Source organism: Siphateles boraxobius, unplaced genomic scaffold (genome assembly GCF_051911475.1).
Source record: "Siphateles boraxobius isolate OS27281-9 unplaced genomic scaffold, OSU_SipBor_1 53, whole genome shotgun sequence".
In the NCBI taxonomy this organism is placed as follows: domain Eukaryota; kingdom Metazoa; phylum Chordata; class Actinopteri; order Cypriniformes; family Leuciscidae; genus Siphateles; species Siphateles boraxobius.
Genome location: NW_027509175.1, coordinates 1,159,496 through 1,185,801, shown reverse-complemented (window position 1 = coordinate 1,185,801; position 26,306 = coordinate 1,159,496). Strand labels below are relative to the sequence as shown.

At 38.8% G+C, this 26,306-nt stretch overlaps 1 protein-coding gene across 21 annotated transcripts in view; it reads right to left on the bottom strand.

The window, feature by feature from the left end:
* The window catches only part of sorbs2a (sorbin and SH3 domain containing 2a), a 107,950-nt gene that overhangs the window by 56,979 nt on the left and 24,665 nt on the right, over positions 1–26,306 (bottom strand). For 16 of the 21 annotated variants that reach the window (XM_077204974.1, XM_077204977.1, XM_077204978.1 and 13 more), the window contains exon 1: positions 8,222–11,110. The exons of 2 other annotated variants lie outside the window; for them this stretch is intronic. The gene's annotated coding sequence lies outside the window, so the exon portion shown is untranslated. Of the gene's footprint in view, positions 1–749; positions 969–8,221; positions 11,111–26,306 lie in introns of those variants that run through there. 3 more of the 21 variants (XM_077204980.1, XM_077204994.1, XM_077204975.1) reach the window with 2 other exon arrangements.

Here is a 26,306-nt window from a genome sequence, read left to right as displayed (position 1 = left end):
TTCCTCGCTGCCTACACTGGCAGCTACCTTCTAATAGCATCCAAGTGTAATGGAAACTTATAAGTGTCCAAGTTAGAATGCTCTACATAGGCAGCAACTCAAATAGTGTTCCATATAGACGACTCCACAATAAAGTTCAATAGAGCAGAAGATAACAACACAATACTAGTCTCCACCTTATTTTCCAACATGGAAGCAAGTCATTTCCTGTGAATGTCCGATACATCCGATTCATTAGCTGCTATAGGTAAGTGCAGTAAACATTAAAACTATTTGGATTAAGATTATGATAATAAATTACAATAATATGAGAACACATACCAGATTGCAACATAATATTCACAACAGAAATATACATTTTAAATATGCCTCATCAGCATTACTGGATTGTCTTAGAAAGAATCTCCCTTAGAATTGGGCTAAAACAAGGTATCTTAAGAGGAGGCAGCATAATTAGTATGTACATCATTTGGAACAATCGATCTGTGTGAAGTGCTTACTCTGTAGGTGCCTCACTAGGTTTAGGAGCTGAGAACATCTCTTTCCTTGATTCTGACATAATATTAACCGGATCTATTCTCAACACCACCATATACTAGCTGTTCTACTGATGGCGCAAAACTTTACAGTGATCTGTCAGTTTTTTTGTAATAATAGACATGAAGTCAGATACATGAAGAGACAATGCCATTTCACTAAGATGTGTGATCTGCACAACGATCAGAGACACAGAACAAGCATGATCCTACCTTCATATAAATTCCACTCTAGCTCTTATTCCAAAGTCAGGAAAATGTCAGCATGGCACTTTTCTGCTTGTCTTGAACTGCTTTGATTATTTATTTTAATTAGTTTTTTCTTCTTCTGTATTCAGGCTATCACTGTCAAGTCTTACCATCCAGAGCAGAGCACCACTCCGGGGAGACAGGAGAGTTAGACAGCGAAAGATAGGTGGGGTTAGCGAGAAAAAGGGAGAGATCAGATAGGTCTATTTTGGTAGTTGGACACGCTTCTGTAGTGGCTAGAAAGTACCCCTATGAGGTCTGCATGGCTCAACCTGTCACGTCTGAATCAGTGACCCAAAATCTTCACATCCACTCTAAGCGGCTCAATGACCTCAGGAAAATTTAACAAGCCATAAAGCACCTTAAAGTGTCAAGCGATTTTGCTTCACATCTAAATTATGGTCCCAAAGAGAGATTCTAACATGCAACAGGGCAGTTTGAGAAATATGCATGGCTAATCTACTGACTTAGCATTTCAAAAACACATACATCACCACATCAAAATGCTGATTAAGAGCTCAGCTAATATGTGTGAATTTGTGTGCATAGCTGTTTTTACTGTGACTGTAAGCAGCTGTACAACAAAGTTAAAGCAACTGACAAATATATCAGTGTACGATGTAAAAAAAAAAAAAAGAAAAAAAAAAACTTTTAATAAAAACTGACAGCTGTTACCAAATTTTCAATGTAAAAAAATTATGGTAACAATGTTTTTGTCATTACAGATATTTTTATGTTTGCCTGTTTTAGTCGACTTTGAGTTGGATTTACACTGTTTTATTCAGTTTAATGTCTTTTTTCATCTGTTGCCATAGTGTTTGATTAGCCCTTATGTGTTACACCTGTGTCTTGTTAATTATTTTGTTCAGTCCCTAGTGTTATCCTGTGTAATAGTCCTGTGTTTAGTTCAGTCTTTGTCAAGTCTAGTCTCATAAGTCGTTTCTCTGTTTCCTTTCATGTAATCTTACAATTTGTATTTTTTACATTACCTTACCTTTTTATTGCAACCCTTGGCTGACAGGTGACTGTATTTTATATCATTCTCAAAGACTTGAAATTCTTTGTATGTCATCTTTCCATTAACAGTGGTCAATACTATATATGGTGCATAGTGTCATATACACACAACAAAACACTAATTAATACATGTTCAACAGCTATATAAAAGTTGAAGTGCTCTTTATGCTAAGGTCTGATTTGTGGTACTAAACTGTCATTTAAGGTTATGTAAAATATCTCATAGGATTCAATAATTAGATGTAATAAGTGTGCATGTGAAGAGATCATATCCACTCAAAACCTCATTTGATTAATCAGTTCAAACAATGTAGTGTAGGAGAATGATTTAAGTTCTGTTGTCCTTATTTGCTGTGTTTTCCATGGTCACGGCATAACTGATTTAATAAACCGTTTAATGAAATTCAAAAACTATTTTTTTAATGTCCTTATATCAGTCAATGTGAGGTGAGAATCAGACATCTGTAAGTGGGTTGGTGTGAGTTTAGTGTGAAGTGATGCATGACACGGCCTCTGATACAAAGGCCTGCTGGCCGGTCAGCGCTGGATGAAAAAGGACGCTATCACATTCACAGGGCCTGTGCATGCCAGTCATGACTGCACTACCACAACAAGCTGCAAACTGATACAATGCACAACAATGATGTAATGGTAAGTACATGTTCCTGTAGCCTGATAAAACTATAGTTAGGAACAATACAAATGAGAACTGTTCTATGAGAGATTACACAGATAAAAGACAACAACGTATGGCTAAGAGGAAAGCTGAGGAGAGCCACTTATTTATGTTATTTAATTTACCTCATCAGTTCAACAGAGAACATTTTACTATGACTCAAAAACAATACGCAGCGAAATGCTGAATAAAACGTGGGCCAAAGGACCACTGCAAGACCATTACTGAACTTGTGTTTTATGGCCAGCAAAAAGTTTTTAAAATGGAAAGATCAGGCTAAATGTGTATAGTGTATGTGTCAATTAAAAGTATACAATTATTTTAACTGGATCCCTGTTTTCACAAAGGAATCACACTTAACCATGTAAGTGCTTCCACTACCACTATTGCAAATGTATATATACAAACACATCCACTATTAAATGTCTACAATTAAACAAATGTGCATTGAAACAGTGGAGGGAATGGATAGACATTACCTCTGTTGACCGATCTCAACACTCAATCCATTATCACAATGAAAATGAGCTAAACATTCCTGACACAGCAAGTGAGAAGTTATAAAAAGCATAGCTGTTGAGTAAACAATAATATACAGTATCTGTGGGCAGGGCTCGACATAAGCAATGGCCCGATGGCCCGGGGCCAGTAAAAGAGTATGTCGGGCTAGTTGATGGGCCAGTGACTGGCCATCAGCAAAACAAACAGCAAAAGTCATACACGGTGGCGCGAAGAGTGTCAATGTTACTTCAGGTTATTTATAACGTGTTAAAATGTCAAAGAACTACGAGGCTGATACGAGAAAGAGGACATTCCTAGTAGGGCTGGGCGGTATATTTTGTACAATATATCAATTTATTTTTAAACGATATGGAATGAGGCAATACCGTTTATATCGATACAGTAGTTTGATACGAGCACATCTGAAAAATAGCGGAGGACGCAGTGTGAGCTCCAGCAGTGAAAGAACATAATATAAGCTTGTGTCATGTTTAGGACAAATTGTACAAAGCGCTTCAAAATAGCTGGTAAGATATAACGTTAGTTAACAAGTTTAAAGCAGCTTGCATTGTCAGATACTCTGATACTGTTGCTGACTGACAGATTTAATACTTGCGCTGTTTAATGCGTTTGAGACGTGGTGCTTTCCTCCGTGCTTAACTTACATTTCACAGGTATATTCTCCATCTTTAAATGTTAGAAAGTCAAACAAATTATGTCATTTCCACTGTCAGGCCGTGTATCCACCAAAGCGTTTTTAGCCGGCTGAAAACGCTGGACGCTCTGCTGAAAACGCCTAGCTGTGGGCGCTTGAGAGCGTTTTGGCAGCGCTGCGTTTTTTCAGTTGAGACGATTCGTTGCTATGATACAGAATATCCGCAGCCCAGTTTACTCGTAACTGATTTCGCAGATAATTTTGTTTCATACTAAAAATTTATTTTTCATCCACTTTGTTCGGTTAGCTCTGCTGGTTGACGTCGTTGTACAGAAAGAATGTTGTGACAGTTGGTCGTGTGGTATTTGTCCCGCCCCTCCTCCACTGTGATTGGACGGCTGAGTAAAAATTGACAGTGATGAGCGCAGCGTTTTACCCAAAGTTGAACATTTTTCAACTCTCGGCGACCATTAAAAAGCGCCGGGCGCTCAGCGCTTGAGCGTTAAATACTCGCTCAGCGCCTCGTTACGCTCATGGCGTTTAAAAAACGCGGCGCTCCCATTGAAAACAATTGGAATTTTACGCCAGCTGCGTGAAAAAACGCTTTGGTGGACACACGGCCTCAGGAGAGGACGAGCTTCTGCAAGTGAATCTCCGCTAATATTCAAGCTTCCGTTAACGAGCGCCGCCGCGGGCATGCGCGCCAAACAGACGAGCACAATATAGAATAGTAGCGCAATAATTCTAACTATGATAAACATATTGCTAAAATATTTGTTGTTGGAGACAATACATGTGCCATATGTGGAATTTTAAATCTACAAGTATGTTTTTATGAAAGTGACCATTATAATGGGGTAATCAAATGCAAACTAATATAGGCCTAACTTGTTTGTGCTTTTGTTTTTATTTTCATTTTTAGTTTAGCCTTTAGTCATTTTAAAAACAAAAGCAATATTTTTGTTTTTAGATTGTAATGTTACAATGTTAAAATGTAATGTGATTTTAACCACCTTTTGCACATAATATATTGCATAGCCTACATTACATTCCCTATATTTGTTTATCCTTCAATATCAACATTGTTTGGATATCATTGAGCAGGATGTGAAATATATATATATTTTTTAATAAATGCAGATTTTCTTTATCCAAATAGAAACGTAGAAAGTAGGCTACCGAATATACAGTATATATCGTATATCGCCAATTAACCAAAAAATACCGAGATATGATTTTTTTTTTGGCCATATCGCCCAGCTCTAATTCCTAGTGTCATGGAAAACACAGTACACCTGGGTGGAGAAAGGCGATGAGGGCATGTACTCTTTCGTTTGCCGGAAATGTCCAACAAAAGCCGACCGAGCCGTTATGCAAAATGCATAATTCGTGTTCGCTTCAGTCTTGTTATAGAATCAGATTCAGCACGTTCTTCATTTTTTCTTCATTGACAGATTTTTTAAGTGATAAATGTTAAACGAATGACAAAAATAATCAGACAAACTAATATACTTTTGTCTAATTTCGCCATTTTGAAGTGAAAATAGGCCTATGTAACGTTAATCATCACTCAAGTAATAATTAGTTTACTGTCATTGTGAGGGGACAAGAAAAATTAATACTAAAGTATACAATAAATACAGTTTAATGGAAAAGGTCTTTTCCTTATATTTCCTTCAGGGCCAGTAAAAATATAGAAGGGGCCAGCAAAACTCTGATCTACTGGCCCTGGGGGCCAGTGGAGATTTTTTTTTATGTTGAGCCCTGTCTGTGGGTCGATACAGCAGTCACTGCTATTGCTGTATTTGCCCTGTATATGGCAGCACTAGATTATCTGGAGATGATAAATGGAATGTACAAACAAAACTCTAAACAAAACTTAGAATGCTCTGACCACACTGTTAAAAATCACTGTAAGTGTAGTACAAACCATAAAATCATCTTAGTTTTTTATGGCCTGTTTCCCAAAAGCATCATAGTTTAAAGTAGCAGCACTTAAAATCACCATAGATCTACAAGTACTCTTCAGATGCTAAGTGCATCATCTGCATGGGGCAGCAAAATTACACCTAAAATGTATGTATTGTGTAGTTTATGCAGCAATATGTTGATTTATATTTAGTTTAAATCTTGTGTATTTTAGTTTAAATTAAAATAATACAATTTAAAATAAAAAATACAATGTTAATATATTATTAAATAATAATGAAATTTAAATTGATTAAATCTATCTTAAGTAAAAGTTATCAGCCAGATAAATAAATATGGCTCATGTAAAATGCATTCAAAAACCTTGCATGAGAAAGCTCATAAGAGTCAATATCCATCATTATCGGTAGGCAGGGCCAAGGTTTCTCTGAAAGTGATCAGAGCATTTCCCTTGCCTCCACTCAATATGCTTCTCAATATGCTACTCAGCCTAGAAAGTCATCTGCACTTTATCCGACACTATTCTAGGGATCTCTACCCAGTAACATTAGACAAATGTACACAGGCACCTTGGCTTCAGGCATGCAGATCTCATCACGCAAACACTCAGCGTTGGGTTCACAGAGATGCTTTCTTTAGCACTTCACAACTTTTTGACACTGACACTAGGTGCATGTGTCTGTCTGTCTGTCTGTCTGTGTGTGTTACAGAAGTTCTGGTTTACAGATTCCTGCAGATTATATTCTCATTGAAAATGCCGATTTAAGACAGTTTTATATATGGCACACATTGAGGTCATAAACTTTGAGAATGAGCCATTAATCCTGCATTAAATATGAATGATGAGGAATTTAAGTTAAGTAACTTCAGAGAGAGGTTTATTTGCTTTAGGGGTTTCCCTCCAGAACTGCTGCTTTTGTCTTCATTCTGGTAACGCAGTGATTGAAAGCTTTTAGTTACATGTGTGCTACCTATTTCAGAAAGGTACACACTAGATTAGAGTTGCAATTAAGCATCTTTATATATAAATTAATCAAGTTAATGTATTGAAAACCTTTACATTTGACTGATTGCGTAACTCTGGAACTATTCCATTGCTGAACACACACATCTCTCAGTGTGAGGTCAATGGCGTGATCTGGTGTGACCTTTCCCCGCAATAGTTAATCTCCCACAAGAACCGTATTTAAATTAATGTGTAATACAGATATCGAGAGATAAAGAGAAAGGAAAAGAAATCCTATCACTTTACTGTCATTACATCATCCTACACACAATATCATACTGATCTAGTTCACAAGAGATTAAAGCACCTCCATTCTCTATGTTTAACACATTAACATCCTATCCTTGGGCCATAGTCAGCTCATCAGATTTGACTATAGAAACATCCCCATTTAAACAAGACATTTAATCTATCTTTTTCAGTGAGTTTATCAGTATACACCATTTGTAGATACTACTATAAAAGGAAACAGGATTCTAGAAATGTGACAAAAATTACATATTTTTTAAAGTAAATATTTGCATTTAAATATAAATATAAATACAACATATTGAATTATTATTATTATATACAATTATATTATTAGATATATACTGTGTATATAAATGTATATTAGAATATATAGAATATATATATAAATCTATTTTCTAACACAAGCTGTGTACAGATTTTGCATTGCACAAAATTATGATTGAATCAGATGATTGTGGACAATTAAGTTTTTCATTCCTATGAAAAAAAAAAATCCCATCACCGGATAATAAAATGCAAAGCCACACACTTGACCATCATCTGTACACAGATCGGTCATTACCTCCACCGCTTACTGGACCTCACTAATGAGCTGGTAATGACAAGCCTCTTAATTGTTATGTTAATCAATTAAGCCAAAGGATCTTGGCATAGATTTTGGGACACAAGCGCTCTTTGTTGTTGTGGAAGGTCATGCTAGATTGAGTTACGGGTAATCAGTTTCACTTTTTACACAAACTCAATTCACATGCCAAAGTGGAATTTTAGAATTAGAACAAAACTGACACAATTCTATTACTTCTGACTACACTTGTTTGGTCAACTATTACAACACATCAGAATCACAGAGCAAAACATCTAAAACGGAGGCTGGATATACAGCAACATCCAAATGTGCAGATGTGCTACCAACGCCATGTACTGCAAACTGAGAAGCAGCAGAGAATAAAAAAGGATGAGAAAGTGTTACAACATCTGATAGCAGTACATTATGTTTTGAGGTCATCAACATCATAAACAGTTCAGCTTAGCAAATATAGTTTTTCCATTAAAGGGTCCATGCTGTGCCTCTTTTACAAGTCTCAATTTAATATTCTATAATGGTCTGAAATCTCCAGGTTGATGAGCTGCTGGAATGTGCAGCTGAATTGTGAATCTGAAATGCTCTGCCTCTATTCCTAATATCTGCCTTTGAAAATTGACTCTCCTGCCTCTGGAATGCCATGCCTCAAAAATCGGTCTCGTTAGTCTCTAAAATGTTGTTTCTGTACTTTGTCTTTTAATTATGCGTCTAAAATGTTGTTTCTTAAATCTACCTCTAAATTTGCCTCTGTGAGATCAAACTCTGTTCATTCTATGTGATTCTGTCATTGTGTGTCCGTGAAACAAGCGTTTCTTACCCTGAGTAATAAACACGCATATGGAGTCATCCACCGCAGTTACACACTAACATGTGCATGTAAGTCCATCAAAGTCAGAGACGAGAGAGAGGGAGAATGAACCCAGAATGAAAGCACAGAGCTGCTCCGCTCGGTTCTTGTCCACTGTGCCGACTCTAGATTAACGCGTGAACGCGCATGGACTATGCCACTGCGCGGCACCACCCTTTCCTCTTGGGTGAGTGGCTCTCGTGCGGAGCTGGAGAGCTATTGGAATAGCATTGCGGTAAAACTGTCTCTTTACACATGACGAAACACTTCTCCGTGTTGGTGGAGGAGGAGGAGATGAAAACGCAATATCACATTTGTTTTGCTTACTCAAAAGGATGCGACGCTTGCGCTTGAGACCGCGTATGAGCACGTCACGAACGCAAGGGGCTAGTCCTTAATAGAGACTTTAACCAGACATCATCCAATCGTCGCTTGTTTCTCGGGGAAGAGGGGTATTTTATAGCACAGTCCGCGCGCTCGTGTGTGAGATGGAGAGCAGCGCTGCGCATTGGTCCCTCACAGGTTCTCAGTAGTCATGGCAACCAGAACACTTCAATCAGCGCGCGGGCTCAGGGGAGCACAAACTGTGATGTGAGATGCTGAGGTCACCTCAAGGGCAAAAGCACCGCATTGAACTGTTGTATCAGTCTCAAAATTTGGATGAAAAGTTTGTATAGAGTAGAACTGAAAGGCATCTCCGACTAGTATTGCTGCCATTTGACCTGCCATCAATTTAGTCCTCAGGAAAGTGGAGTTGATTTCAAAGTATTTTAATGAACCAGATTCCACAGGGTGAATACAGGTTCTGACATAATTTCTGGCAGTGCGTGATACCACATTTGAACAGGAGTGCAGGCCAGGGAAACACTTTACAGTGACAAAGCCTTCTGAGGGAAATTGTACAAAGGTAATAAAATAGCAAAATATTATGATGGATGTGATATATAACATATAGTTTTCAAATGAATATTTTCTTTTTTGATGCATTGACACTGACAACAACTGGCAAACTGGTATTGATTGGTAAATTGGGACTGCATTTAAGTAATTTTAAGAGGGGCAATAAATTATATTTGTATTTCACCATCAAATATTAGAGGAATAATACTACATGTTATGTAAATGCATGCTTAAGACTTGCTAGCTAGTAGAAGTAATACTAATAATAATGTTTATTAATAGTTATTATTCTAATTATAATTTTTAAGAAAGACAATAAAGGGAAGAAGGCCAGGACAGCAGCCAGGAAAAATAAATGGAATCTAATTTTGTAAATCTAATATTAGTATTATTATGCATTTTATTGATTACATATATAATCAAGTATGGCAGTATTTAAAACAACTATATAAATGTGTCCCAGTTTGCAAGCCAATGCTGCCAAATTGTTATTTGGGGTCTATGCATGTTAAAGAAGAAGTTTGTGTATTTATTTTTTCTTATTATTAAAATAGTATTGTGTGAGGGACTTTTGGACCATTTGGACCTTTTTTTAAAAACAATGCCAATTACAAATTAATAGAAAGTGTCCCACTTTAACTATCTTTATTCTATATGTATAATAAACTGGACATCAATTCCTTAAATAAATAAAAACAAATAATAAGAAGAAGAACATCACTATTATGATGTGGATATGCATAAATTATGCCATCCTATAAAAAGTTTAACTTTTTATAAAAGTGCCATTATTACCATATAAGTCAAAATCAGTTCATTTAGAGGATACCACATGTAGCACGTTTTTTGTTACACATTTTTGCACACATTAAACAAAACTCTACCAAGGCTCATTCTGGATTGCTCTCTCTCTCTCTCTCTCTCTCTCTCTCTCTCTCTCTCTCTCTCTCTCTCTCTCTCTCTCTCTCTCTCTCTCTCTCACACACACACACACACACACACACACACACACACACACACACACACACACACACACACACACACACACACACACACACACACACACACTAATATATTATTCAGTGGCAGCATGGTGGGTTCCCCTACAGATTGACCCACATATTAAAACACCAAGTCATACTGCAGTACTCACAAACACAAACCTACCAATCCAAACAAACCTCTCAAATGCATAACCAATCAAATAACCTTCACAAAGCATTTACTTAATTAGCTAAAGACTCTACATATTTGCCCTCAGAACACATGTGCATTACAAGGACTGAAAGAAATGGGGATACAGCGTTCAGAGCAGCTGTTAAGTGGCATTTTGAGAGTTTATCTTACAGAATTTAGAACAGTATGGTTTCATCTTTTGCAGTATATAATTATAATGTCACAGCCACATAGAGGAGTCTGAAAGATAATATTACACCATGCATCACATTGTATTTTTTCTCATTATGGTCATATTTGCTCATTACCTTTTTGCCATGCAAAATAGTGCTTTTAACTTTTTACATGTGATAAAGCATAAGAAATAACATGTTTATCGTTTTGGATTTTATTAAAATGCTATCTTATTGGAAAATGTATTTGCATAAATAATACTAAACAAATATCCAAACTATTGTTATAGTACTGTTTTCTCTGGTTGATATATAGTGGCTCTGATCCTCACACTAATGTACAAGTTGCCGTCAATCTCCCTCTTAGACAGATGTTACAATGTTGGAAATATAAATATCATATTTTATATACATTTTAAATAATATAATATAATAAATTGCACCTGCGCTGTTTTGGCACTCATTGGGACTTGGCAAATCTTGGGGCTTTATGGCAGGATACCATGCTGTCATGAATTTGTTTGATGTTTTTTTCACAGAATAGATTTAGCCATGGTCTGGCGAGATTCTGAAAGATAGTAGATGGAGGACAGCTTTGTCAGGTTTTCATGTTATCGTAATATCTTAACTTCACATGGATTTTATGGCAAATAGCATGGACTTGTCAGTTTTTACAATTTAATTCTAACCTTTTAGAATATTTTAAATATGAAAACATTGAATCCTTATAATAATAATTTCATAAGGAGCAATAACAACAGAGTGCATTTACAGCGAGATTTCAGCTCTGTCACAAATGTCCCACTGTACTGTTATGCTGCTGTAGAGGCTGAGTCTCAAATACCCCACATCAGTAACACCTCTGACTACTGCAGATCGAATACATCCAAATCTCTTCACTCACAGCTGACCTTTGCGATAGAATATGACTGTACATGTGTGTATCTAGGACAGTGACCATGAGTATGTGTTTAGTCTCAGCAGATAGCCAGGACTTGGTTGAAATATGTTAACACATATATAATGATATATTTATATTATATGATACACACACACACACACACACACACACACACACACACACACACACACACACACACACACACACACACACACACACACACACACACACACACACGTGTGATGGAGTATTTTTCGAAAAAAAAAATCAAATATGGCCTTGTATGACGTCATAAAGGGCAAAATTCCTTGTATGGGCACTTCTCCTGGAAGAGCGCATGCACACATCAACCAGAGCAAGAGGAAGAGCAATGCCCATCAATGTGCTTCGTTCGGGTTACGGAAGCCATTGGCAGCGCTAAGGTTTTGTTTTTAGACCACAAAATCAACAATGTCACCAAAGAAGAGTGCTTTTAGTTGTGAAGGAATGATAACCTTGTTCAGCTTCCCAAAGAACCCAGCGTTAGGGGAACATTGGATGCAGTTTGTTTTTCAGGGATTACAACAGAGTTGTGTGCAAGTGTGTTTGTTTGTTTCCGGCATTTGAGTGAGAAGACTAATCAAAAGAGAAAAATACAACTAACTAGAAACATGGCACTAGAAACAGGAAATACAGCAACACTCCTGACAAGACGTAGGGAAAATACCATATAATAGAGCATATAGCAGAGGCGGAGCAGTGGGAGGGATGGAGGGCCAGACCCTTGAAGTGGAAGAGGGACTGGAGACAGGGAGCCGGTGTGGAGCAGAAGGATCAGGCAGCCAGTGTGGAGCAGAAGGATCAGGCAGCCAGTGTGGAGCAGAAGGATCAGGCAGCCAGGGTGGAGCAGAAGGATCAGGCAGCCAGTGTGGAGCAGAAGGATCAGGCAGCCAGTGTGGAGCAGAAGGATCAGGCAGCCAGTGTGGAGCAGAAGGATCAGGCAGCCAGTGTGGAGCAGAAGGATCAGGCAGCAAGGGTGGAGCAGAAGGATCAGGCAGCCAGGGTGGAGCAGAAGGATCAGGCAGCCAGTGTGGAGCCGAAAGATCAGGCAGCCAGGGTGGAGCAGAAGGATCAGGCACCCAGTGTGGAGCAGAAGGATCAGGCAGCCAGGGTGGAGCAGAAGGATCAGGCAGCCAGTGTGGATCAGAAGGATCACGCAGCCAGGGTGGAGCAGAAAGATCAGGCAGCCAGAGTGGAGCAGAAGGATCAGGCAGCCAGGGTGGTACAGGAGATCACCACAGCAGAGTTAACAGAGTTAACGAAGTTGGAGACCACCACGGCTGAACGAGCAGAGCTGTAGGGTCAAAACAGAGGTCGTAATTGGGAGCTCAGGGAGTTCAAAAACAACCTCCTTGGCCATGACAGGGCAGGCAGAAAGTTCAGAAACAGCCTCCTTGTTCGTGAGAGGGCAGGCAGAGAGTTCAGCGAAGGAACTCCACCTCAGGAGGAGCTGTTGTGTCGCCGCCGCCTTGAGAGGAGCAGGGGAAATGTGTGTAGGCCAAACACCCAAGATGGTGGTTGCGAGCACAGGAAGTGCAGCTGAGGGTGTAAAGATCTCCAAGACCACAGGACTTAGAAGAATTGGGACCATTGGACTCAGAATTGCTGAGACCACCGAACTTGGAACCACCATCAACATTTTCACAGCAGCACGGGCTGACATCATCGGAGGGTCCCCCACCTTGGATGCCAGTACCCAACACCTAGAGACAGCCTTAGTTGATTCTGCCTTCGTTGAGCTTCACAGGGGCCAAGATGGCTGAGGACTCTGGTGTAGTGGCCATGACATGAGGAGACTATGGGGTGGTAGTGGTAGTGGGTTTGTGCTCTAGGTCCATGGCGTGTCAACTACAGAGCCAGATCCATGTACTGCGCAAGGGGTCAAGCTGGAATCTCCATATTGCATCAGTCGGCTGACGTCATAGTCCAACCCAGTCCAAAAACAGTCCATTATTGTCACCTCATACCAAGAAACAAAGATACCTTAGAAACTCCTCAACAAAGGCAACCATTTTGATAGATGGCGCAAAATTGCTCCTCCAAGTGGCTGCTTACAGCTGCTATAATACATTTCATGGGTCTGCTGTTCTGTTACACAGTGACAGGGAAGAGGATAGTCGAGGTTCTAAATGCAGCAGTTTACTTTGGAAAGCACATAAATAGATCCAAGCAGGAGTAATCCAAAGTAATGGATAATACCAAAATCTAAACAAGAAACATACATCAAAACAAGGCAGATGTAAATCCAAGCAAAAACACTAATCCGAACCATGCAAAAGAAGACAAATGCAACAGTTTTTTTTGTTTAAAAAAAAAAATGTATTAGCTTCATCTTGGGTCTGACAGAGAGTAACAATAACATGTAATATAGTGTAATTAATATAGATACATATACACTCGTGATGTAACATACATTGATTCAGATTATGAAAATAAAAAGACAAACATAATTATATGCACACATACACACACATACACAAAAAAACAAACAAATAAAATCAAATAAGAATTTAAATTTTATGTTTTGTAATAAAAAATTTAATAATAATAAAAAAAATGTAAAGGGTTAAAGCAAATCAACACAAATTATGTAGTTGTTGACTCTTTAAAGTACTCCAAAAAGGGCCCCCAGTCTTTCAGAAATAATTTTGGATTTTGTTTCATTGCGAACTGAATCTTTTCCATCCTAAGAGCATGCAAAAGGTCAAAAACCCATTAGCAATAAGAAGGGGGAGCTGTTGCCTTCCAATTCATGATAATACTGTCACTGTCAGCCTGCAATGTGTTTAGATTAACAGGTTCTGGCAAGATACCAAATAATACTGTTAACGGGTTGGGGTCTATTGTTAAAGAAAAAATAACAGAAAAGCATCCAAAGATTTCCCCCCAAAAATTAGACAATCTCGGACAAGACCAGAAAGAATGTGGTAACGTAGCTGGTCCAGTTAAACAGCGGATGCAGGTTGGGTCAAGATCTGGGAATATTCTGCTTAGTTTAACTCTGGACCAATGGACCCTGTCCACTACCTTAAATTGAATGAGGGTGTGCCTAGCATTTATAGATGATGAATGTATTCGTGCAACAATCAGATCCCAAACATTTCCCTCCAGCGTCAAATTCAGTTCCTCCTCCCAGAGCGCCTTCAGTGGTCGCATTGAGGGGGACTGTTTTGTATTGATTATAGTAAATATTTTAGATATAACCCCCTTCAAAGAAGTATGGAGATCTAATATGTTATTAAGTATATTTTTAGATGGCAGAGAGGGAAAGTTTGAAAACTGCTTACGAATAAAGTTCCGTACCTGAAAGTATCTAAATAGATGTGAATTGGGTAGATCGAATCTTTCTTGGAGTTGCGTAAAGGATGCAAAATTGTTGTCTATGTATAGTTGATCAATTGCAGATAGGCCATTTTCCCTCTAGATATTAAAAGCCCCATCCATTAGAGAGGGTGAAAATAATATATTACAAAAAACAGGCGCTGTAGAACAAGGGTCGTTAAGGTCCAACGCCAAACGTAATTGAGACCAAATCCTTAATGAATGTTTAACAACAGGTTTTTTTTTTTTTACTAAAGTAGTATGCTTATAGGGACTTGGTACACATAACAAAGATGTCAAAGTTGCTGGAGTACAAGAGGCAGATTCCAATAGTACCCACTGAGACTTCTTTAATTGCAAATCCTGCTGCACCCAACATAACAGATTCCTAATGTTTGCTGCCCAATAAGATGTTTGAAAGTTTGGCAGAGCCAGGCCACCCAAACACTTTGGTTTCATAAGATGACTTTGATTAATTCGTTTTGACTTATCCCATATGAAAGAAGAAATATTCCGTTGCAGAACTGTGAAAAACGATTTTGGAATAAAAATAGGGAGGCATTGAAAAAGATATAAAAATTTAGGAAGTACATTCATTTTGATGATATTCACCCTTCCTATCAAAGAAAGAGGGGGACATTTCCAGGACATGAAGAGAGACTTCACATGATTATAAAGAGGACTAATATTGGCTTTGAATAGGTCAGAGTATTTATGAGTCACCTGAATCCCCAGGTATTTAAAACGATTTCTGACAACCTTAAATTGAAAATCTGAATATGAAATCTGAAGGGAAGATGAGTTCAATGGGAACAGTTCACTTTTACAGAAATTTAGTTTGTATCCAGAAAAACTACTAAAGACATTCAGAATGGAAAAAACTCGAGGAATTGAAGTAAGAGGGTTAGACAAAAAAAGAAGAAGGTCGTCTGCATAAAAAGAGACCTTGTGTACTATACCTGCCCGGGTAATACCAGAGACCTGTGCACTGGACCGCAGGGCAATTGCAAGGGGTTCAATGGCTATTTCAAATAGCAATGGGGAAAGAGGACAACACTGTCTTGTGCCCCGTTGTAATTCGAAATATTCTGAAAGAACATTATTAGTACGTACAGAAGCTTTAGGGGCCGCATATAAAATTTTGATCCAAGAGACAAATGTAGGGCCAAATCCGAATTTTCCTAAAATCTGAAAAAGATAATTCCATTCAACACGGTCAAATGCCTTTTCAGCGTCGAGTGACAGAACCACCTCTGGATTGTTAGATTGGGAAGAATACAATATATTAAAAAGGCGCCTAATATTAGAAAAAGAATGTCTATCCCGAATAAATCCAGTTTGGTCATGTGAGATTATTTGACCCATAGAGTTTTCCAGACGGATAGATAAGTGTTTTGCTAAGATCTATAGTCACAATTTAACAAAGAGATGGGACGATATGAACCACATTCAAGTGGATTCTTGTCTTTCTTTAAAAGCAGAGAAATAGTCTTTTGGTAGAGACCCGCAGGCAAATAACCATTCTGAAGACTTTCTGAAAAAAACGAAAGTAAAATTTTGCTTAATAATTTAGAGAATACTTTATAAAATTCGGACGGAAATCCGTCAGGCCTTGGGGCCTTACCAGATTTCATGGATGCTATGGATTCTTCAATTTCCTCCACCTGAATGTCCTTCTCCAAGGAGTCATGGTAAAATTTATTAATAGTGGTGAATTCAATTCCATTAAAGAAAGTGTTCATTGTGAAAGCATCTGGTGGGGATTCTGATGAGTATAAGTCAATATAAAGCTTTTTGAATTCAGAATTTATTTCTTTAAAGTTTGCTGTGATGGCTCCTGATTGTAATTTAAGTTGGGGAACCATACGGGATGCTTCAATCACAAAATCACAATCACAAATCACAAAAACAATGACATTGTACGTGTTCATTTAATTAGAATATGATATCTATGAAAAATTTTTGTTTTGTACACTGTTGTTCAATAGTATGTAAGCGTCTCGTTAGTGTCGTTTTAAGTAGGGTAGTTTCAGCTGGCTAACTAGCAGTAGCTAGCATGTCTAACGTTAGGTCACAGCTCTGAACCAAAGCTACGACATTACTAGTAGCCTAGATTAATGCATCCTTCATTTTAACTCTAAATGTTCACTCCCTCTGTTTCTTCCACAGTTTTTTTTTAATAGCAAATTCAGCTTTGACAGTTGAAGCACTTTGCGGTGTTTTAAAAGCCTCCCCTCAATGACTGTATTGCAGAAGTGCTTGTATCCATTTTCATATATGTTTGTTTTGTTCTCTCATTTTTTTGTGGTCAGGTACCGGGTATAATCTCGATAGCAGGTGAAGTGATACCGTGCTTCACTAGCCACCAAGTCCCTGTCTTGGATATGGAGAAGGAGAGACTCTTCCCTATTATGCTCTTATAAGGCTACTGCTAATACATGGCACATTTATATTTAATTTATATTACTGTAAAACATACTACTTTCTTAGATGTATACTACTGTACCAAATGCCTTATACTGCGCCCCTTATCTATACAATATAATACTGCACTGCAATATACTGCGCCACCTGTCTATACAATATAATACTGCACTGTATGTCTTTTACTGCACCTCCTGTCTATACAATATAATACCAACCTTCATTTGCAGTTTCTTCAACTAATACTGCCTTCTCTCTTCTCCTTTTTGCTCGTTCCATCTTCGTGATATTTGTGAAATGGCTGTAGCAATCCCTGTGGTAGCCAATGTTAGCTGGTTTGACTAACTGGTTTGTAGGTTCCTGGCTTTGTAACTTGTATGCCTGTACTGCCTCTTCTGCTATAAGACTTTCTCTGCATTCGAGGTCTTTCCACTGAAACACCGATTTAATAAATTTCTCCGCTGGAGCGTACATCAACGGTGCCGTCAATTTGCGGAGGGCCACTTTCCCATAACTTTCACACCGGGAATTGAGAAAAATGTGTTTCGTGTGCTACTTGGGGCTGTACAAATCACCACACAATTGAAAACAGGTCTCGAGGAATTACCTTTCACAAGCAAGACTGAACATTTCTTTCTGGTTGTATTTGGCCATTATATAATTAGAAATCGCAAAATACTACTGTTATTGTGTCAAGAAATGTAGTTTTAATAGTTTTTCAGTTGACAATGTAGTTGTCTAAAGCTCAAATCTATAGTTTATTCATAAAGATAGAGCCTATTTAACATTTTGATCTGACGTTTTCGGAGTGAGAGATCCCCCATCGCTCATGTACCCCACCTGGAACAGCCTTACCTCGGCTAGTGCTTCTGACGTTTGCCGCTGGCTATGATGTCTAGTGGTTAAACATGATATATAATTCGTCTTGTGTATATCTAACGGGTGATCTTTGGTCTCATTAATCTATAATTTGTTCCTTGCAAATCGTTTTGGCTGAGGGCAAAGTAAAGTTTCATAACTTTATATTTAGGCTATTTTAACGTTGTATCCTGCTGTCTATGGTTTGTATGATGTTGTGTTTCCAAGCAATACCATGGATCAAATTTGTGAAAACAGAATGGTATATTTATCAAAGATTACAACGAAATGACAGGACATCGTATGACAAAAGATGGTTACATAAAATAAAAACAGTGAGAATGCATAACGTTGCCTCTACATTCACATTTTGTGTCAAACTGAATACTGTATGTAGCATAAGTGGGCAAAATGAGTTAACAAGTTCAATCTTTCCTGGGCTAAAATCACTTCTCGAAAAGATGTGCACAGAGTCAGACAGCAACTTCATATCAGTGCGCCAGTGTGTTGACAAACGCGTCACCAACACCGACACTTTCCCACACACGCTATTGGATGAAGTCAACAAATACGTCAAGCATGTCGGACCCCACACGTAGCCGTCTGCTCTATTCGCCGGGAAAATAACCTGGAGAAAGTTACCGATATTATAGTAATGTGCAAAGTATGTGAGTGGCAACAATTTTTATTTGCTTTGTTGAAAAGTGTAGTGGTTATATATAAAAAACTGGGTTATCCATCCCCACAGATCATCTGAAAACACAAAATCTCCCCTCGGCCCACCGTCTAGTCGTCCACTCTGAAGTAGCATTTTCCAGACTAGTTAGTCTATCCTCGTGCGCTTTCACTTCTGAAAGTTACCGCCGTTAGTGAATTATGTACTTCTTCTCTCAGGGATGATATATCTTTCCGAAATTCCGCTGCATGCGCGTCAAACTTTTGGTAAAATCCAGCTTCTAAAGACTTAATCGCTGACATTATTGTAGCACCCTCCGTTATTCTAGTTTCATCTTTTGCTAACTCTGCTGATCCGTTAGAGCTCGCCGAATCAGTCTTTTTCTGCCGCGGAGCTTTTGACATTAAGGCGCAAAGCTAAGAAATATCGCACAAAACAATTTAACAGCTGTGATGCGTAAGTTAAGTGGGTAACTTAAATAGAAAGTAAATATAACAATTAGTTTGCAGAGCTTCCGATCCTACGACCTCACATGTCAGACGTTAAACCGGAAGTCCAAATGCAACAGTTTTACTGGATGGATGTGAAAACAATGACCGACAGGGACAGGTAATCACCAGGGTTGGGGAAAGTTACTTTGAAAAGTAATGCATTACAATATTGCGTTACTCCCTTAAAAAGTAACTAATTGTGTTACTTAGTTACTTTTTTAGAAAAGTAATGCATTATGTTACTTTTGCGTTACTTTTTATCTACCTCGACTGGGCTTGTTTTTTTATAACATAAAATGTTATATTTTTGGCCACATGTAAAGACCCTTTCACACCAAAAGTGAAATAATAATCCTCAGGCTGAGGGAAATGCAGATTCATGTGTTTTCAGTAGAGGGCGCCGCTCAAACAAACCTTTCAGCTGGTGCTGTTCTGGAGAACAGAAGAATAGGATGCAGGAAAAGAGAGTTTAACACTTCCTTTACCAATAAATAAAAAAGAAATCTTTATTAATCTTTGCTCATGGTGTAACTGAATTATCGAATCACAGAAGCAAGTACATTGGTCAATAAAGTGAGATTAAATGCATAAAAAATGTCTGTTTTATTTAACATATTTAGTTATTGGAGGTTTGCATATAGTATTCTGAGTTTGGATATCACTGGTTTTATTCATTTTTAGGAATACTGAATCTTTTTTTGTGCAAGTGAGACGAGTAAATGCACTCTCACATTTAGTCTAGAACTACAATAACCATCATATTCTCTAAATGACAACATGTGACGTTCTATTCAGAGCTGTTTATGTGCAGGCAGATGGGAATTGGGAATGCACTGGGAATTATGCATTTCTATGGCAACACTATCAATACCTAAATTAACCGGCATCCGTGAGGTGGTACAATTCCCATCTTACAAGCTGTAATTAGGAGCTCTACGAGGACATGATCTCTTTTTACAAGTTGAGATTTCACAATTAAAGCAATTACAACATGATGTGAACACAACATAAACACAAGAAGTGAAGCACTGAAACAATGGGGACAGAAAATACAAATACAAATATAATAATAATAATAATAATAATAATAATAATAATAATAATAATAATAAAATAATAATATAAAATAATAATAAAAGGCCTTAAACACAAAACAGGGGAAACAATTAATCTTTGTTAACATTAATAATGTCACGTTTTAAGTCTGTTTTTGTCATGTGTATTGTTTATATTTCTGTTTGATTCAGTCTCCTTGTCATGTTCTAGTTGGCCATTCTTTCTTGTTTGTTAATTGGTTTAGTTCCATTCCCTGCTGTTTGTTTCTATGGTTTCTGATTGATCTATTCAGGTGTCTCGTTAATGTACACATCAGCTCTTTTGTTTGTGCTCATGTATTTAAGCCCTCTGTTTGAGTCTGTTTCTTGTGTTGTGGTGTTGTTGTTTTAAGTCAGTGTGATCATGGTTGTGTTTCTTCAGAGTTATTCTCCTTTTTATTGTTTTGATTCTTGGATTAACGATTTATTTTGAATATCTCCTTTGTCGTGCGCTTCGTTCATTGCAGCCACCGACTGTGACAGAATGCAAGACCATTTCAGATGGATTTAGAAGCACTGCCAATACAAATAGTCACAGTGTCTCCAGGTCCAAGGATTGCAGCATTGATAATACAAATGGTCAAATGCTTTCAGTGAGTAATCTTCCTGAGTCCACTCTGGTGATAAAAATTCCTGAATCAATTCCAGTGAGAAAATTTCGAAAATTAGTTAGTAATGTTCCTGAGTCCTTTCCAGTGAGAAAAAATTCTGCTTCAAGGATTACAGCATTTCCAGCGCAACAGGTCACAATGCTTCCAATGAGAGAAATCCCCGAACCTGTTCCAGTGTGTGAGATTCCTGAGTCCGTTCTAGTGAGAGAAATTCCCAAGTCCGTTCCAGTGAGGGAAATCCTAGAGCTCAAACAAGAGAGCACTGCACTGTCCATAATGGCTCTACCATTTATGTGTGTCTGGGCCACACACAGATCTACACCTGCCCCTGAGCAAATTCCAGAGTCCGCTCCAGTCCCTGAGTCCACTCCAGAGCCCGCTCCAGTCCCTGAGTCCACTCCAGAGTCCGCTCCAGTCCCTGAGTCCACTCCAGAGTCAGCTCCAGTCTCTGAGTCCAGTCCAGAGTCTGTTTCAGTCCCTGAGTCCACTCCAGAGTCCGCTCCAGCAGTGCCGGCACCTCCCTGGGTCCCAGTGAAGCTGGCCCCTCCCGGGATCCCTGAACTTCTGGCACCTCCCTGGCTCCTTGAGCTACGGGCACCTCCCTGGTTCCCTGAGTTACCGGTGCCTCCCAGGTATTGTACTCCCTGTACTTCCTCTCCAGCCTAAGCCACCCCTCGTCAGCCTCCAAGGCAGGCGGGCGGACGGGCGCCCACCCTTGTACCCTCGTACCCACACCCTTGGGGGGGGGGGGGGGGGGGGGGGTGTACTGTCACATTTTGATTTTGTTTTTGTCATGTTTATTATTTAAATTTCCACTTAATTCAGTCTCCTTGTCATGTTCCAGCTTGTCATTGCTTCTAGTTTGTTAATTAGTTATTTTTTTCTCCATTCCCTGCCAGTTTGTTTCTATGGTTCTGATTGATTTGAGTATTCTGTTCAGGTGTGTCTCGTTAATTTACTAATCAGCTCCTTTGTTTGAATAGCTCCATATGCCGAGTTCAGACTGCACGAATTTCAAAATAATCGGGTCACTGTTGTTTTCACACTGCATGACTATCTGGGGTAACATTCAGTTGCTGCTGTGTTCACACTGCACAATGGATCGGCGACAGGAGGTTTCACACTGCATGTCTTTACAAAAGAAAGAATCGCCGACAACTTCTTCCTGGTCCGCAAATTACATTTCACAACCAAACAAACGCGAGAAGTGATAAGGAAATAACGGAAGATCAGCATGCGTGAGACCGGAGTTCTCGCGCGACACTGAATTTGTTATTAAAAATGATAGCCTCAAAGAAGATTGCGATCCAAATTGTCTGTGCGCTGATTTGCAGCGAAAATGAGAAAAATAAACAGTTTATGCAGGAGGAAATGGTTGGGAAGACAAGGGGAGCAAGGACTGTGTTTTGCAAAGAGAGTTGGGGGTAAATAAATAATTTTGCAAATTTCCTGCTGTTGCTGCTGCTCATGCAAATGTTTGTGCTTTGTTTCTGTTTGATATAATTGTAAATATAGGCCTATCTATTAAAATACTGATATTCTGGTCTATAACTCCTCCCTGAACATCTTGCTCTCTCATTGGCTGTCGGTCATCGCCGATGTAGTTTTCAGTCAGAACACTTTTCACACAGCAGGATTGTGAATCGCCGACAGGTCCAGATATTTAGCATGCCAAATATCTCATGGGCGTCGGTGACTCGTCGGCGATTCTCTCAGATCGCGTCTTTGCTCATTCACACTGCGTGATTGTCACTCGCGTGAACGAGCACCGATTTGCCTGTGATTTCGGGCATTTGTCTGCGATTTCTCAAAACCTGTCGGCGAGCCAAAATCGGGGCTAAAATCATGCAGTCTGAACTCGGCATTAGTTGTGTGCTTCATTACAGCCACCGGCCATGACAAATAAAGGCTTTATAAATATTTTTCATTGACAATGTTAACTAATTAACGTTACGATAGTGACCTTGTTTAAGAATCTGGGTTGATAAAGCAAATGTTTTAATTTTCAATTCCATGTAAGTTGCTTGTCATTGCTTCTATTTTTCATTGTTTGAAATTTGCTTTGGATAAACGCATCTGCTATATGACTACCCAATGTAAATATATTGAAAGAACCTCATAATCCTTAGCCCTTGAACAATGCTTTACCATACTGAAAAAACAGCTTATATACATTTCTAAATACCTTGTCATGGATGGTTAATGTTAGTCTACAGTAGCTCTCTGACTGACATAGACATGCTGTTCACCAGTAAAACTTTAAACAGCCTGGTCTATTTGTGAAGATAAAATACCATAAATGTTTTCCTGGTTAAGATAGTTCAAGGGCTTGGAAAGGGAAACTAGCATACTAGCTTCCAAAATCAACATGCTGGTGACTTTTTACTGTAAGGATTTAATTTTGTATTAATTTATCTGCTGAATGACAAGTTTAAATAAGCTAAACTTTATCTAAAGAAACATTTATGCCTCTTTATTGGTAGCTGGGTTGCCTAGTTTACCTCATTTAGATTGTGGCATAGTATACACTGAAAACAACCCAATTTACACTGTGAAAACACATGTATGAGTACACACATACACAGAGCATGGCACATGTCACAGCCCACCACTTACAGCATGACGTGATGCACTAGTCTCTAATTATCTTGCATGTGAGCTCCAAAAATACCACGGAATGTGTCTTGTATGCTTTCACACATACTACACACACACACACAGCCACACTTTGTTGCGTCTGCATACGTGATGAAATACACAGGAAAAAAATAACACCCTTATCTCCTGCTACTGTTCACTTTGCATTCCATGCACTTGATAGTGTGGTTTTATCTCTGTCTGCTTTGCTTTAGCCACATAGCATTCCGGACAGAAACATTCCAGCATGAGGTCATTTTTCTAAGAGTAATGAAAGGATTCAAGAGCACTTGGGTTCACATTTGATCTTAGGATGGTGGAATCTTTACTGCATCTGCACTTTTGTATGTTCAGGCCAATATGGCAGCCAATTCGGAGATATACTGACACTAAGCGGTTTCACCCAAAAACAAAAGTTTTCTGCTAAAATGCTATTCATATTCATTAGCAATGGTGTCCAATAACAGGAGGTTTATAGAAATATTCAGCTCGTCATGTGATCTAAAAATGGTGCCCCTCATGTGGTGACCTGCTCCATGTAAAAAATTACCGCTTTTATAAGACTGATTTGACTAGAGTCTCATGTAAATGAACATATGCAAATGTGTACATATAAAACTGCAGCTTATTCACTAAGCTATTTGCAATTCAAAGATGGTGGCTGTGGTCGAGAATCACAGATATTGACACGGTTTATTAAAAAATCCCATATTGCTCGAGTACTACCTCTGTCCATCAGCTGATTAATTTGGTGTCTTCATTCTTATTCTCTGCATTTCTTTATGTCCTCCCCTTTGTCTATCATGTTGTACTTTATTGACTCTGCATTCAAGCAGAATTAAACTGTGCAGTATTGATCTTGCTCTATCTGTACAGGAGTGGATTATCGCTCTTTCCCTGTCCCTTATTCTTTGTTTCTCAGGAAAAAAAGAAAAAGGTTAAATACAAAACTGCAGCATGTCAATTTTTGGGAATGTTTGTACTGTTACTTATAAAAGTCTACTTCTGCCTTAGAGTAAAAAATAATAATTGTAAAATAATAATTGAAATAAAATCCCATCGCCACACTGTTAGGTATCTGTGACATAGAAGATGAAATTCTTACAAACAAAGTTGCAACTGTGAGATAAAAAGATAAAATTAAATTTTGAGATAAAGTAAATTACGGGAAATAGGAGAAATAAAAGTTTTCCTATTTCAAAAGCAATAAAGTTGCAATTGTGAATTTAAAGGTCACAATTACCTTTTACACATATTTATTTATTTATTTATTTAAAAGAGACACTCTTATGACAGGATGCAATGGGAGCAGAACACCAAAGAATACAGATTGAGAGGGAAGAATAAGAGAGGAGAGAGCAGAAGTGAGAAGAGTGGAACAGAGGTGAGATTCTGTCATGTTTAACATCTCTGTCACTTTCACAGCTGAGAGTATTTGGGAGAAGAGGAATGATTCCCACTTTCACACATGAATGCACACATGCACAAACAAGTTTACCTAAACACGACCACAACGCCTCCCTAAAGTGTCAGCAGAGATTGTGTCAACTAGACTCTCATCGAAGGCCTCATCGACACAGCAGCCATCAGCACTGATCCTCAACAAACCCGTCTCCATCCCAGTGTGACGACTCTGATCTTAAACCAGATGGAACTGGATAATATTTTGATTGTTCCAAACCAATATGACTTCTGACCTAATGCTGCCTGAATCATAATCATACACTGTTCGTTCATTGGCCAGAGGAGAACTGGCCCCCCGACTGAGCCTGGGTTCTCCCAAGGTTTTTTGCCCCATTCTGCCACCTGATGGAGTTTTGGTACCTTGCCACTGTCGCCTTTTTTCACCTTTGCTGCCATTGGCTTGGTTTGCTTAATTGGGGACATTAAATTTAAAATTTAATTTAATATTCAACAATAATATTGATCTGCCTGCATTGACACTATACAAGAACTGGGGGGGACCAAAACACTCACCCACACGACGCCATACACGCTGTCTGCCATTTGCCCTGTACAGTGAAAACCGTAATTCATCCGAGAAGAGAACACCTCTCCAAAGTGCCAGACGCCATCGAATGTGAGCATTTGCCCACTCAAGTCAGGTACAACGACAAACTGCAGTCAGGTCGAGACTCCGATGAGGACAACGAGCATGCAGATGAGCTTTCCTGAGACGGTTTCTGACAGTTTGTGCAGAAATTCTTTGGTTATGCAAACCGATTGTTGCAGCAGCTGTCCGGGTGGCTGGTCTCAGACGATCTTGGAGGTGAAGATGCTGGATATAGAGGTCCTGGGCTGATGTGGGTACACGTGGTCTGCGGTTGTAAGGCCGGTTGGATGTACTGCCAAATTATCTGAAACGCCTTTGGAGACAGCGTATGGTAGAGAAATAAACATTCAATTCATGGCAAACAGCTCTGGTGGACATTACTGCAGTCAGCATGCCAATTGCACGCACCCTCAAAACTCGCGACATCTGTGGCATTGTGCTGTGTGATAAAACTGCACATTTTAAAGTGGCCTTTTATTGTGGCCAGCCTAAGGCACACCTATAATCATACTGTCTAATCAGCATCTTGATATGCCACACCTGTGAGGTGGATGGATAATCTCGGCAAAGGAGAAGTGCTCACTAACACAGATTTAGACAGATTTGTGAACAATATTTGAGAGGAAGAAGTCTTAGATCTTTAAGTTCAGCCCATGAAAAATGGGGGCAAAACAAAAGTGTTCAGTATATAATTTTGTTCA